The 16,496-nt window shown below is 50.2% G+C and overlaps 1 protein-coding gene across 1 annotated transcript in view; it reads right to left on the reverse strand.

Annotated features, from left to right (window-relative positions):
• LOC144096668 (uncharacterized) overlaps positions 1-14,748 on the reverse strand; it is a 60,336-nt gene extending 45,588 nt beyond the window's left edge. The window contains exon 1 of the mRNA XM_077629508.1: positions 14,638-14,748. The gene's annotated coding sequence lies outside the window, so the exon portion shown is untranslated. The remainder of the gene's footprint in view (positions 1-14,637) is intronic.
• Positions 14,749-16,496: the final 1,748 nt, after the last annotated feature.

Below are 16,496 nucleotides of genomic sequence, written 5' to 3' on the forward strand. Positions count from 1 at the left end.
GGGTACTCCGGATCAGCAGCCGAGCACCTTAACCACTGAGCCACCGTTCGTTTATCTTTCTCGAATTGCACTCCTCAGCAAAAATTTATTCTCTGGATCTTTCTTGGTATGTTAACCCTCGTCCGGCAGCAAAATACGCAATTATGGATGAGAAAGTTTAATTAAAAATTTTTCCCGCCTTTCGACTCCAACTCGTTACGTATACAGGCCTGGTTTTCTTTTTTTTAAGTGAATGGCGGTGCAGCATAGCCTCTGGGATCCGCACAACAAGTTCGGTGTCAATGCACGCATTTAATTGCGGGATCAGCCGCCGATGGCGGCACCTATATTTTTCTGGTCTTTTCTAACATATAAAAGCTACGTATTCCGTGAGAGCGGCCTCTTTGTCGTTATAAAGCAGTGGTCTATCAGTATAGACCAACTTCAATTTGCCCTTAGTGGCCCTTCAACAATTTGCCCGCATTTATCGTTGCTGTCCTGAAATACCCCCTCCGTTTGTAAAGCTTCACAGCAATAATACACTTACTGCAACGAAGCACCCTTTACAAGAATGATTCGTTGACGCATTCAAACGGATTCCAAGGGGGAATACTAAGTCAGGCTTGACTGATAGGGTAGGCTTACCTAATGCCAAATAAGTCATTTTCACACAATAAAAAAAGCTTTAACAATCCAGAAAAATGAATAAAAGCGACTTACGCGTGGCGCCGCCACTGAAAGATTCGTGCAGCGACGGCGAGCGTCGCAATCATGACCGAACACTATTCCGCTGTCTCGATGGGCAATTGCCGTCGAGATACGAGGAAAGCAGCGCGGCAAGCATAGCCGACAGTGCGAAGGGTCTCGTAATTAAAACAACGCAAAACAGACGACGGAGAGAAAGGTTAGTCGCAAACACGAGCGCTGAAGCTTTCTTCTCGCATTCTACGCACTCAGACTGCGTGTGGCCGTTGTATGCAGTAAGTTCAGAACCGCAAGCTGCCAAACGCGACCGGCGAAGCGGTTTCGTTCTCACTTGAGCCGTCAGATAGGCTACTTTTGGCAGGCTGCGGGCGTTACGACATTGCAGAGTGTTTGTTTCTTCATTTTTAGTACGCGCTCATGCAGATAGGCTACTTTTGGCAGGCTACGCGCTTGCACGCATGTCGTCAACATGGGAAGCGCTATGTGAGCGTGTTGTCTTCCATGTTTACTGCTCAGTGTAAAGGCGGATATGACTTCGGATATGCTGAAAAATATCTGATAAGTACCACATGCATGCACAATCACCTCTCACTTGACTTATTAAAGGAAGGGGTTTCCCAGCGCAGGTCATCATGCACACAGTACATGAGGCGCCAGCACGCGAGGCAGGGTTTTTCGCGAGAAAAACGTTGTACCAGCTTATGCGTGTTAGCCAGGATTATGCGTGCATCCTCTGCCCACAGCTATGGCCGGCAGGCGGCAAACTGAAGCCTGGCGCAACGTACCCTGATTCGTTTCCGCTTGCAACCCACAAGGAAGAAATTCGCGAGTGTAGACGTCGCAACGACCACAGTAGAGACAATCACAACGGTTGTGTGCGATCATACTGACTGCGTAGTTTGTCAATAAACACCCAATATCAGACACCACCGAGCGCCGTTTGGCGAGAAATGCGCGCGCAATTTTTCACTCAGTTGTGGTGTTGAATGAAAATGTTAGAGCGCGACTGCTGCGCTCGCATGCTTCTGAGGATCCCTCGAAGCATACGCGAACACTTCACGATGACGGCACACAACGCACCCAAGGCAACACGCTCGCGTTATCGTCGCCGATGTTTACATGCGTGAGCGTGATCAGTAATTTGTTCGGTAGTCTGCAGCTGCCTTCGATAACTTCTTCTTTCGCATCCACGCAGCTTGCAACGAGACGCAGACGCACTCTATGCAGAGCAGAACCCACATCGAAATACTGGAGGGCAGAGGCGGCTTGAACTTGCACGTCGATGCCGTGAGCAATGATCTGTTGACTTTCTGTTTTCGGTTTCTGGCCGAGCTTCCGGTCTTTGTAAGCGGCGCCTCCGATTGGTTGGCTTGCAAAGACGTCACACGGAACTACATTTTTCGCAGGCGCTACGAATCTGAAGGGTTCGGTTTGTTTTATGATGGTTTAACTTCCCAAAACGACTCAGGCTACGGGGACGCCATAGTGAAGGTCTCCGGAAATTTCGCCCACCTATGGTTCTTTAACGTGCACTGACAGCGCACAGTACACGGGCCTCTAGAATTTCGCCTCCATCGAAATGCGACCGCAGCGGCCGGGATCGAACCTGTGCCTTTCGGGTCAGCAGCCAAGCGCCATAACCACTGAGCCACCACGACGGCGAATTCGGAAGGATTTCAACACTTTTTCTCAGCAACGCAGCCACTTTTCCACGCTGAAAAAACGTCGGTACTGTTCGTGAGGAAAAATCTATTCGTCTTGCTCAGTTTGATATTTCCTTTTAGTGTCCCTCTAAGGTCTGTAATTTACGCCAACGTCACCTTTTTCATGGTAAAATATTAATTGGCGCACTGTTTTTAAATGCTGAGTCAATAGCGGCGACCGTTGTAGAAGGTCATTTGTGACTATATGTGATAATCGTGTCGCCTCATTTGCACAGCAAGCCGACTAGTGCCCTTGAAACGCTGCAGCACCAGCGTTAACATGCACGGCGCCTTAGTAACATTCGCTTTGCTTTATTAAAGATGACTCCCTTGGCAGTGGGGCACCCGTTGTTACACGGAAACTTCGACAACCGACGCTGGCGATGCTTGCGGAAACCTGGAAATACACATGACGTTTTTCGTATTCGTTGGCACGGATTTCATCATGGAGGGACTCTACTGTGGGTGGCATTAGGCCTGAGGCTTTGCCCTACAGGGTCTAGGGCCTATACAAATGAATCAATGATAGCGCATCGGTTACGATGCATCAGTTGCGCTTCTTCAATGCTTACCCAGGTGGCCACCCTTTGTGCTTCAAGAGTGACCTTTCTAGCTGACCGAAGTCTATTGGGCGCCACCGCTAACTGCCCAACTCTGACAACTGTTCCCGGTCGAGACGGCCAGTTCCAGGTCGAGACGCAGGGGCTACGCGACGGCGACACGACGATTAAACAGAATTCTTCCCTGCGGCGAAGCGCAGCCTTTCGTTCCTGTCATTTTTGTCGAGCATCCGTTTTACATGAAGGTAATCGCGTAAACGCCGTGGTTGCGGCGTCGTAGACCCACTTTTTACATGGTTATCAGCGTGTGAGTGTGTGCCGTGCCACTAAACAACTAATTTCGCCCCCTAAAACACGCTAAATACTCATACTGATTTGTGTGAGAGCACCCACAACAGCCCTTTCCCGGTCGTTCTCAGTGTCAGTGAATGCACTTTGAAATTGTGGCTGAAATGATGCTCCTTCGAAAACTGTCCATCCTCTCCAATTGTCTCGCGCGTGCAGATTATTGTGTGGCCCGTAAATATGCACAGGCGCTTACGTTTCAGATGGACGGCTGAACAAACGCGAAAAGCACTGCAAGCTCAAGAAGTGGCCTCTCTACAAGAGCCGTTCTTGTCCACTGGCAAGTTTCCGAAAGCACGCAAAGCTTTCCGAAAAAAAAGTACCGATCGAGCCTAATTCGGGTGCGTCGCAATGCCAATTCAATGGAAAGAATTCACATACGGCGTGCTATAAGTTCAGCAAAGCCATGGCCGGGCACCGACTCGCCGGAGGCTCGAAGAAGAAACAGAAACAGCGCATGTTTTAGAGACGCTGCGCGCTGAAAGTGTTTTGAAGAACTCGAAAACGAACACGCAAACCAAAGGGCTAAAAAAATAACGGCCCCATGTTTTAAGGACCTATCAGGATTTTTAATTTACTACAGAATCTTTCAAACTGGTTAGACGCTGCAATGAGTGAAATCACACCCAGCATTCAGCAAGGTTCTATAACGGCGTCGCTAACAAAAACGGCCGTTTTGTCGATATATCTACTACAAAATAATATGTGCTCAGACGCGCCAAAGATCAACTAGACCGAGGTGTTTTTCAAGCGGCTCAGACCACAATATTTGGCAGTGGCAGGTGTGTCAGTGCGGCTTGGGTGCATCTTAAAAAGATGTTAAGGTTTATGGGTGCAGCGCAAAGTGTGCGTCGCGTTCGTTCTATGTCATTTTGAAGATATGCACAAGCTCATCGGTTGTGGTATTAAAAAAAATGTTCCTTTCAGTAAACATCAGCTCCAGGTCTGCGTGTGTTACATCTGCTTCTTTCCTCTGACCTGTCCTGTAGAGCAGATTTTTTTTTTTTCGGGAAATGTTCTTACTAAATACCCACAAGCTTAAACTTCTCCTATGCGCTGTTACGCAGGGACGACGGTGCAAAATCGGCCGATCCTTTAGCAGTATCGAGAGAGCGTCGATAGGCCGGTGTATCAGCGTTTTATCATGGCACAGGGTGGCAAGAACCAGCGAGGATAGGCGCAGGTCTGGAGAGCTCATTCCATGATGTGCGTCATGTTCATGCCATCCTGTGTCGGCTCCGGGATAAGCTGCTAACACTCAAGCCGGTACTGCAAAAGAAATGATCGGTGGTACATTAGTGTTAGCATGCGGAGGACGCTGAAGCAAAATGCTAATGCTTCCAGATGTAAGCTTGTAAGTACAGTTGATATATGCTACGAACATGCGGTGTCGTCAGCAACGTTCACCGGGCACAGTTTCTCGCTCTAGTCGACATTTTTCTTCGCTAAAACCGGGGTCCGTCCCCTGTGGCCCGCTCTTAAATGGGCCGTAATTGGTGCATTAAGGAGCCCCATTCTGCTCCCTGCTGCCGGCGGCTTCTGGAAGGAGCGCCTCTTATTTGCTACTCCCACGCTATCCGCAACAATTTCGCGGTCGTTTCTACATCATAATCAGCCTCACGTCACGCCTCAGTTATTATGCTACCATCATTAACTACTGATAACACAAGTTTGGGGTATCTTTTTTACCTTTTGGTGGAAACTGGCAAACATATAATAATAAATAAACAGAGGCAGTTAGGCTGCACCAAAGCGCAAACACTTTAGACGCACTTGAATGAGTCCTGCCACTGGCCACGCTCCAGCTGGAGTGTCATAATATTTCATACACCATATACACATGCCTTCTCCATGTGCGGAAGAGCTAGTTACATGGGCATTATTTACATAGAAGGAACGCTACGGTGGAGCAATTGCCGGCAGAATAAGCAAGGCTAATCCCACCTGTAGCATTCAACACCTCACTCAACCTCAACTAGTTACATGTTATGTGGTAAAGTCTGCATGCCCTATTCCGTGGATGAAGTTCATGTTTCCAGCAAACTTTCAAGCAAGCCCATAGAGTAAGCTTATGAGTAGGACAAAGTGTTGTTATGTGCACCTCGATAATGTCCACCACGTGGAAATGCAGGCATCAGAAGCTGACATGAGAATATCGACATCGGAAACTGTATGCCTCAACTTGCATCAGTCGGAATTACTGTTGGCTTTGCGTACATGCGCAGCTGGTATGCAGGCGAGATCGGGAGGGCTCAGCACATTAAACGCCTGTTGCCCTTCACAGCCGTGTAGACAGTCCTCAAGTTAAGGAAATAATCTTTGCAAAATTTATAGCTGATGTTGTATAAACTAAAATTATCAAAGTCATGCGCCACGTAGCGGAAGAAGTACTGAACTGAACATATAATACAAGTGTCATTTAGATTTGACCGACATTTCAGCTTAGCTTGTATATAACTGGCGTCAACATAAGGCCACAGCAAACAGAAAGTTTCGACCTAGGCGTTTTCGCTGTGGGATGAGAATAGCATAACGGGGAACACCGGGATGTTCTTTTTATTTCTATTATTTGGTTGTTATCTGCGTTAGGCTAACGCATCAGCGAGACTAACACGTAATACACCAAAAATATCCTACCCACAGACAATGGTGTCCTTTTAAGAGAATGAGTAGAGTAATTGCATCAAATAATTGTGAACCTAAGCATGAATACGGCATTGATATACGCCTAAGGATTAACGTGATTGAAACGAAATTAGTCTTGAACAATGTTGCCAAGTGGCTGGAATTCGCAATAGATAACAGGGCACAAAATTAGTTTATGAGGCACCTATTTCGACTAAGTAATCACGAGAGATCAAGATCATGATATAGAATTAGTAGAAGAAGGGGAAAGCGGTGTAGTGCATTTCGGTTTTCATTCCTAAACGAGGAGCAGGAGCTGTCACGCACTCCTGAAAAGGAAAGTATATAACATAATATCTTGTTAGCACTCATCTAAGGCGCCGGAGCTTGGAGGATAACGAAAGGCTAGCAATGAGGCCAAGAACGGTTACTGCAACGGTAGAGACGAAAAGGTAGGAGCGTGTTTGGAAGGTCGGGAGTTGAAAATAATTTAGCTGAAAATAACAAAAGTAAATATATGAAAATAGGCAGGACATGCAAGTTATGCGCTGGACTAAGAGACGCTAGTACGCAGAGCGATATAATGAATGCCAAGGGCGGGGAAAAAACACAGCCGGATGCTACCGAAAGTCGGGTGGAATGAGGAGCTTGAGAAATTTGCTGGGATAAGCTTTGTCATAGGACAGGAATAATTGGAGATCACTGTAACAGACCGTTACCCTGCCGTGAACCGAACTCGGCCTGTGTTGATGGTGATTATAAGTTTACGACGCAGGCTTTGTCCAGCACGAGCAGTTAAAGCTCACGCGTGTAACCACCAATGGGCTACCGATAGCAGCCTACGATTTTTCATGTCCAATGGGCCGCGCATTGAAGGAAAGTTCGTCCGAGACCACAGATCACTAAATACGAGCCTTCTTTTGATATCCCTCACCAGCCCAAACACTGAAACAAAACTGGAACTTGCAATGTGCACTGCTGAGAAACCTTATTGTGAACACGGGAGCGCGTGACATTTTATGCGATCAGAGCTGCGTGATGGCGTCGAGGTAAATTTGCACGCATGCACAGTGCATTTTAGGGGCGATTACTTTTCCTTCACACGCGGCACGCCATCGGGGCGCTTGCGCGCCGTCTGCTACGCGTGCTTTTGTTGGTACCAGTGAAGGTCTGGAATTTCGCGAGTAGATTTCCTAAACCCAAACATCAACCACTGCGCCACCTCTGCTGGTCATGTATTACAGAACGCGACTCTTTTCGTGTCGTTCCGTCAGCGCAAGCAGTGCTTTGTCTGCTTCGCACGCGTTGTCGGCTTCTCTTGAGTTTGGTTCCAACTAACGACGGCAGGAGTCGGCACTGGGAAATGCGTCGTAAGGTCCAATTCTGTGAGACTGAAATGGCCTGACCTTAGAAACGTTTCCAGTGTTCGCCATTATCCTTGCTTTCTTCGTTCTCCTGTCCGAGGATCGTAAGCGTTAACACTCACCCATTCGTTCGCGCGACTGTCCTCCCGTTTACACCGCTAGCCTGGAGCAAGCTAGCGCTGTGCTGTAGCTATGCAGAATATTGTGCGCTTTGGCATTAGCAGCCGCTCACACAGGAATTTATTACCGCCTAAGATGTATACCCTCTTAGCAATGAAACAAGTACGATACTGCTCGACGCTTGAACCGCGGCATACGTCTGCTCTTTCCGACGACAACGTGAGAGGTTGGGCTAGTTGGCACGTATTCATGGCTGACGAGAGAAAGTCGTTACTTTAAAAAAGACGAAAACAAACTTTCCAGCTTAGCCTCACCTGTCGCCAAATTTCAATCGAGGAATGCCAAACAGATGTGACACTGTTAGCACTCGCCACCAAAAAAACGCAGGCGGGCGCAAATCTGAAAGGCGTGCAGCCGCGGTAGGCCCAGCTAACAGTTTTGTTTGGATGCCTTACTTGCGAATTAGCGCCATCAGTAGCGCGCGTAGCACGTGCGCGTGTTCCGAAGACGTGGTGCGCGCAGAGATAATCTAATCTCGCCGAAAACACTCCGCGCACGCGTGCATATCTATGATAGCATCGAAAGCCAAGCGTTCTCGGGTTTACTGCAACGATGCTCACAAATGTACAGGCAGTTGGCAGTTTGCGAGCACAGCTAGAACAGAACGCGCATTTATTATGCAGTTACATGCAACGGCGCTGCACATAGTAACAAAGCGTCTTCGACGCTGAGAAATGGTTATTTTAATTTTTACGTTCTAATTCGAAATCCCACCCTTACCGCCAGCGACAGTCCCCGAAGCTTAATGCTGGTAGGCGCTACGTTAGCCGGTGCTTCCTGTCCAAAGTGGTGTGGAACGCCAACTGCATTCTGCAGAGGTTATGAGATCCTCTCCATACAGTGAAGCACATACCCTCCACTATACGTGGTGCGTACAGCCCATAACCTCGCTAAGAGATGCCGGTGGACAGGGCACCGTGAGAAAGTTCTTAAGCGCGATGGAGGGACGGGAAGGGGGGGGGGGGGCAGTGTTAACAACGGCGCTCTCTGGTGTGAAACTAAAAGAAAAAACAAGAACAAATACGAAGTCATTAATCGCGGCACCATTCGTGGTTGACGACTTATGCCCCCGAAGTTACGGCTGTCTTAGCGGCAACGCTCCAATAACGTACAACTTAGGAGGCATGGGATTTACCTCTCGTCCTTGCGAATAATAAGAAAAAAAAATATTGAAACAATGTAGTTAAACGCGCTGTTTCCTCTGTGAATCCCGGCGTTAATGTTTTTGGGTGATTCGATCTGCTGTACCAAACCACCCGCGCAATTCAACTTTTCCCGTCGGGGTATGACCTTTTTTATTCTGCGCAAAGATGGCCGGCTGGAAGATCGAGTGGTTGTTAAAAAAAAACTTTGACTACACATGGCATAATCTTTCGTTGACTAAATTTGAACTCAAAAGTTCGCAAACCGGTCTAAAGTAGTACTAAACTGGGGCGTAACTTCTGCAAGATGAGCCACAAAACAATGTCACGCTCAAAGGCCCTGCAGTCTGAGAAAGCGTTTATTGAATTGGCTTATGCGCAAGACGTTGCGACTACGACATTGCAGACCCTACCTAAGGAGGACTGCTGAAAAAAAAAATGTGCCCACTACAGGCGCCGTCAGCTTAAAAATCCACCCGCGGCTGTGGCTGAGTGGCTGTGGCGTTCGGCAGCTGATCCCAAGGTAGCGCGATGGAATCCCGGCCGCGGCAGCCGTATTTTCATGGGGGCGGAATTTAAAAAAAAATTGGTAGACACTTAAGACTGCTTACGTGTGGGATTGCGAAAGCATTACTGTCCCTGGGTGCATTGACACACGCCCATACACGCACAGGTGCGCATGACACCACCCGGAACGCTGTACGACGAATGTTTGCATAAAAACTTTGATATGAAAATTGGTTTTTGAAGGAAAGGAAATGGCGCAGTAACTGTCTCACACCTCGGTGGACACCTCAAGTGCGCCGTAAGGGAAGAGCTAAAGAGTCTGGGAAGGCATGCAATTGAAGGTGTCGTTAGTTCGAATCCCTGTCGCAAGCTAGCCTCCAACTGCAACGAGAAATCGTATCACACCACCACCTAGAACGCTGTACGGCGAACAGTTGAGTTACAATTTTGGTACGACGTTGTCGGGAAACCTGGCGCCCCATGGAAGTCGGCCAGTGGCAAGTATATACAGACGGACGACATGTATACAGGATTCACTCAAGTGGCGGTGCTCGGCTTGCTGTGTGAGTCATACAGCCGCTTGATAACGCCAACATATTTTTCTCGCCATCGCTGGCATTTTCTGTACCATCTGCGAGTACACACACTAGCACGCACACGGCTTCTCTTGTAATGGGAGTAGTGTTTTCGCATTACAACTCCACCTTTCTGTGCGGTGTCGGCGCACGTTAAATAGCCCCAGGTGGACTAAATTAACCCGAAGCCTATGACATCCCTCATAGCCCTTATGCATCGCTTCGGGACGTTAAACCGTACATGCCACGTACACAGTTTCAAAGCCAAACGGCGTTGCATTGACGATGCATTTCTGTGTGTGCGTACGGGCTTGTAGTTTTGAAGTGGCCGGTTCCTGTGCCTGAAAATGGTCTTTGTCGACTTTCCATAGGCTTATTATGCTTTAATATCCAGCTCGTTTTTTTTTTCTGCTAATTATAATATAAAAAAATTTCTTACTGGCAAGCTCTGACAAGATTTCTCCCAAGTCTTCCATTAACGATCTTTAGAGCACAGTAGAGATGTGAACAACGCGTTCTAACTGGATGTTTGCAACTAACTCCTTTTCTGAGAACACACTGCCTGTAAAGTGCATCTCGCCATCGCGAAGCCAGTTATCCTTCCCAACCATGGTCAGACGTTTGGCATGGGAATGTAGGGATTGTTGGCGACACGACTTTGAGAAACGCAGTTTGCCTAGAGTTGTAGTTACAGGCATAAGTAGGCGCACTTTACGCGACTACAACAGTTCTGCGGCTCTACATTCGTAAACGACAGCGCCCCCGTCCAAGTTTCGTGGAGAAAAAAAAAGGTTAGAAATCATGCAGCCCTTCACCTACCAGCCCGTTAGTTTGAAAACAAATACTATGTTAATGCGTCGAAGTTACAGTACCGAAACGTCCGAGGGTTGAGCGTTAGCGACCTCGGTGGAACGAATGTGCTCAGTGCGCACCACCTACTGACTGTGTTTTCATTATTCTGGAATGACGGCATCAAGAAGAGAAAACCGGTGCACCATTTAAGCGTAATAAATTTTCTTTCTATTCATTTGCTTTTTCTTTCGCAGAAGCTTTATCGTAAAGCCTATCCGGAGCTGAGCGGAGACGGCGCAGGAAGCGTTCGCCAGAAACTCGTCGGTGAAATACTGTGACAATAAGGCGGTAGGAGAGGTGAATATATGCGAGCGTTTTTTGACATCAAATCAAACTGTCTCACTAATAATGAATGCTTGTTAAAAATGAATTCCCGCTTTGGAAGTCGGGCTCCTTGAGCTTCGCTTAATATGGCGACTCTGTGCGAATATTCTTCTCCAGCACATGTACACGCGAACGCTTAAGTAGCACGTTCGCGTGCCTGACACAGGATGCCGCCTCCAAAACCCTTCTTCGGGTGAACGCAGCCCTCGCCGTACAGCTCAAAGTGATCTCGACACAAAAGCCCAGAGTACACGCCTTGTTCTGCCGGGTCCTGTGGTGGAGTAAAATGTTCAAAAGAGTGCTAAGTCGCACTACTGCGCTACCAGAGGGGGCCAACCAGCCGTCATTTTCCTCGCGTCATCGCAGTGTTCCACCAATGCAAAGCTGTGCTGCGACTCTGGCGTCGAGCCTACCCCTGCATAAGAGGAACAATCTCGGGCCGACGTTGCATCGGTGGCAGCTAGCGGTTTCCCCTGTAATCCAGCGCGAATAAAGACGGCAACGATGGCCGCGTTGCCAACAGCTCACGGCGTCTCTTGTGGAGCCTGCATGGACACCCACGGCCATTGTCGCGTCTCGAACGATTTCATCGGCGATGCTCCGCCGCCTACTTCTTCGTTACGTCATCCCCTCCCCCGCGTTATGGAGACATCGCCTCTCAACGCTAAAGGTGGTCTTTCGCAGCAGAGACTCCGCCGTGGACCGGAGGGCGCCGAGAATTTGCAATTTCTATGGTAGAGGTACCCTAGTGTAATATTCTGCGCGTCAGAATCCAAGCTGCAGGAGACAATAGTAAGGGGGTGCACAAAGAGGGGAGCCAACTCTTAAACGCACGGGGGCGCGATCGATGTTGCTCGCAGCAGGCCGCTCCCTGGTGCACAGCGGAAGGGCGCACGTGTGGCCCGCAAGGCACGCACGTCCGCAGCTGGACCCGAGTGCGCTCCCTGGCCGGGCTATTTGCAGAGCTGGCGCCCCTGGATCGATGCTGCGCGCACAGGGCGGCTGGCGTGCGAAGCACGGCAGATGCCAGCTCTGCGGATCCACGCCGCAGCACATGGCCAGGATTGGGGACAACACCGGCCGCAACCGGCTCCTCCGGGATTCGGCCGTGCATCGAGCGCGCTCCGCACAGAGCCCCCTGCCATCAGCTTGTCCCCGCCGCGACGTAACGGAAACGGCGACGTGGTCGCCTGTGCCGCTTCCGGTGTCCGCGGAAAAGCGCCAAGCGAAGCAGCGCATAAAAGCGACAAAGATGGCCACCTACTTGCGCAACTCGCTTCTCTGGCTTCTTTCCCTCCCGGTCGCGTCAAAAGGCGGCCTTCTGCCCGTCGTCGTCGGGTTCCTGCTCTCGTGGCACTGCAAACACAATGCGCGGGTCCTTCTCGCAGGCCTCGTTTCCTGCCCGTCGTGTTAGCCTCCTCCACGCACGCAGGCGCCCTTCGGCATGGACGTCGGAGCAAACAAACCCCGTACGTGTGTCCAAACAAGTTTGCCCCGTTAACGGCAGTGTCAAGTTGACCATCCTGTCCGCAGGCGGGCGCGGTGTTGCTCTTGTTGTCGTCGAACGATAAACGGTGTCGTGTACGACGGGAAAATGCATTCTTTCACAATTTGGGATCTCATTTAAAAAATGCGACTATACTACTGACAACGACTGACATATATTTTCTGCCTCTGCACGGAGTGCAGATTCTTATGCGCAAGAAAAGCTAACGCGACGTTGCTCACTCAACGGCATGGGTGGTAGAACATATCGCTAAGAATCTCTTATAGTTTCCCTGACAGAACTAGTGGCAAACACTGGGTGAGTTAGCTCCCTAGATTAAACAAATAAAGGCGTTGGGGCGCACAGCAGTACTTCTGCATAAGAAATCCCAGCTACGTGAATAGCATTTAAGGGTCCAGCCTTACCCAGCATGGACGCTTACTCAAAAAGAAGCAAACTTCAGAAAGGAAAAGCAGATTGTTTTATTGTCGTGTACAAGAAGACAGCAGCGGCTGCAATGCGTCCATTTCGTGTCTTCGTGTCCTGGGCGATGGGCTAAATGATTCTTTTCATTTGAAACATTCCAACAAAGACACGCCGCTGACAGCGTCGGGAAAAGCATAATGTCGAACTTCCCACACGGCAACGGCGTGTACAGATTCACAAACCTGCAGCCCCAGCACACCGGCCAAGTTAAGCGAATGGTAGGGTGAGTGCAAGGAGCTTCGAACTGGAGCCCATAGCCCTATAAACACGGATAAAAGAATATTACTGAAAAGACCTAAGCTGGGACACAGAAATATGAGATCTTAACGTCTCAGGGTGGCTGTCCATGAGCACGACATACCAAGTGTCACTACATGGTCTTACCAAGCATAGCTTTACTTTCCCGTTTCGTTTCATGGAAATGAAAATATGCACAGCAAAATTAGCGAATTCTATTTTCGGCGGGGCCGGTTTGGATGAGTGCATCAAGGTGGTGAGTGACCGTGGTTTCGCTTCTTGACCCAGAGAAAGAAAACTTCAAGGGCCACTCCTGTTTAGTGCCCACGGAGTGGAGCGCGGGACAGGACGAGCCAATGAGCCACCACGCATGGTGTTTTACGGAACGAACTTAAGCGAAACCCGGGCTCTATGTTGAACTCGGCCCTGCCTCGAATAACAGAACACTGACTGTTCACCGCCCAATTATGGCCGGGTCGTGCACATTTATCCATGTTGTTTTTGTATTCGCTCATTTCCCTGAGTAATACAAGCAACAAACTGCACTTGCAGCTTCACAATACACTTTACCTTCCCGCAAATACTTGTCATGCGCAGCAGAAAAGTGTTTGTAGGCTATGAAAGGGTGGCATACATTGGCACTGAGCGCAGAGAGTTTTAGGAACGTGCACGAGTAAGTCTCCACCGAATAAATGCGCATAAGAAATGCTCCCGAAAACGGGGAGAATTTCTCATAAAAACAGGCGGCGTTCGGGTTAGATGTCTACTCTCATTTCCTGCAATGAAGTGACCCCTGAGGCGTGGCTTTCGAGTGGGCTGTGCCCCCCCCCCTCCCCCTGTCCTCGTGACAGCCCTGGCCGAGCCCCCAACGCAGCGCCGTGGCGCACAGCAGTAGCCAACGGCAGGCTCGACCGGAGACTGTCACCGTGGCAGCGGGCCGGACAGCCGCCCGGAAGCGGCGCCGCTGTCCTGACCGCGCACGATGCACGGACCGCGCGCGATGCACGAATTCGGGGGCCAATGACCACGCGGCAGCCACCAGCACGTCCCGCGAACGATCGGCCGCGTGCCGGCTCCCCTCCGCCCTCCTACGGCGCTCCCCAGCCCGCACTTCTCCGCGTAGCGGGGGCATAGCCTCGCGGCCTGTGCCGCGAGTCCTACGGCGTTTGAAAGAATGGTGCGCCGGGCGCGCCTTACCGCCTCGTGCGTGACGCGCTTCTGCCGCGGGGAAGCGCGCCTACTACGCCGAGCTGATGGAACGCGCGGGGAGGCAGCCGAGAGTTTTCGCCGGCTTTCCGCGGCCGACCTGACGAGCCGCACGCGGCGCGAGGAAACGGGGTTCGCCCTTTGGGCGCTGGCCGTAGCTCCGACGAGAAGGGAAAAGCGCGATCAACGCTGCCGCGCAGCAAACCGCTTCTCCGCGCTGCCTGCCCTCGGTGCATTGTTTGAGCGTCGTTTCCGCTGCGCCAGAGAGCCCCAGGGTGCAGCCCGAAACCGAAGCGTAACTCGCACGCTCGTTGGGCGCCGCTCGGCTAGCAACGGAGAAGCGCAGCAGCGAGCCTCTCACCGGAACGTGAGGCGGGTCCGGCGTTGCGGGCGTCGTCGGCAGGCCAGCCCAGGAGACCGGAGCAGAACTGGAGCGGGCCGGAGACTCTTGCTTCGCGGCTTCGGAGCCCGGGCGGGAACGGTACAAGCCCTACAAATCTGGAGCGTTCTCAAAAAGGTGTCCGGGCCCACGCCAGACGAAGGGCCGAACCCTAGTTCTTCCCTATTTATCCCCTGCGTCGAGGATAACGCTGCGCGCATGCGCGCTCGCGCCACCGCCTGGGGAACCTCCTCTTCATTTTCCGGCCCTCCCTCGCTCCGTTTTCACCCTCGCGCCTCTCTCGCGATCTCTCCCCTCGTAGGGAGAGGGCGCTACCAGTTTCCCCCTTTTCCCGTTCCCTAGATCGGGAGAGTCCACTGCGAAAGGGAGCGCGATCAAACACGCAATGGGAGCGCGCGATAAATATGAGTGGCGATTCGCGCTGGAATGTTTCGGAAGTGTGCGAGGGCCGAGCTTGGACACTCGCCCCTGCAGCCGTCAGGCGGATGGAAATGACAAGAGGGGAGGGCTAGTGGGCGGCCGCACTTTTCGGCCTCAGCCTGAAGACGTGCATGCGAGAATAAAAAAAAAACACCAATGCCTGTCCGTGCTCTGGCAGCGCTTCCACGGCTGCCTTTTGCACGTGGGTCCACGTGGTCGGGCTCCAGGTCCGTCGTTGGCTCTTGCGATGCCTTTTCGGCCGGAGCAGCTCGCGTTAGCTCGGTATTGTTTCCCACAGGGGCGCGTTTTTGGGAGCTGCGTCTTTTGTACTTCTATCCTGATTCCATACACTGCGGCAAATAGGAATTGTGCGGACATCGAAACTCGAGCATTTGGCCATATAAAGGCGTGGAAAAATAAATGAAAGCACAGAGCAGGCTTGAGCGGATAGGTATTGTCACTTGATTCAGCGAACGAGAAAAACGCACGAGGCATGTTGCCAGCAGACTCGTGCGAGAGTGTTTACTGGTGTGTGTGTGTGTGTGTGCATTAACTTGGAAAGGTAGTTCAACAAACTGGTCCCTTGGCGAAATTCATCATGACCGTGGCGACTGGAATCAAACTCAAGTGATACAAATACTCCCGGAAATTTCAAGAGTTATAAGGCTGAATGAATAACACCTTTTTTCAAAACTGAATCGAGCACAAATAGTGAAGCTTCTCCACAGAATCAAGTACTGAAAGGACCGAACTGAACACAGAGCATCTGAGAAGATATCTTTTGACAGTGTGTGTGCTTCTTGTAAATTACAGACAAGTATTCTGAACTCACGTTCCTTGGCAGTACCATTACTTCACAAAAAGTAAGAAAAAAAAATTGGACTACGTTAGTACGTCGTCATCACCAGAGGAACACGACGCAAAGTGAAGTTCATATAGAATAACGGCAAATAGTACAATCGATTCAGAAACAAAATAACATGCAGCATGGCATTACTAACTTATTGGTGGAAATCAAGAGCATCAGGAAGCAAGCACAACTTCAGCAGAAAACTGTTAATACCTGAGCGTTTCTTAACAATCGTGCAATTATAAATTAGGGCGTTTTCATCGCTTGAATAGGCCAGTGAGAAAACAGAGACCCCGGCGTTTTTTAGGACACTTCCTGGCTTACCTTTCGTTCATCTAGTACGTATAGAAGCCATGTTTACATGCGTGAAGAAGCTGTTCGCAGGCTAAACAAGCGAGAAAGTTGCGCCTACAATTACAGCGTGCGTGAGATTAATTATAGAGCATGAAACGCGGTCATCTTAACTGTTACGAGTAGACGATTAAGAGATGAAACAAGAAAACAGCCCCACGCGCGTGGAGAAATAAACTACCAGTATTGATGATAATGG

This window comes from Amblyomma americanum, chromosome 1 (genome assembly GCF_052857255.1).
Source record: "Amblyomma americanum isolate KBUSLIRL-KWMA chromosome 1, ASM5285725v1, whole genome shotgun sequence".
NCBI classification, from domain to species: Eukaryota; Metazoa; Arthropoda; class Arachnida; order Ixodida; family Ixodidae; genus Amblyomma; species Amblyomma americanum.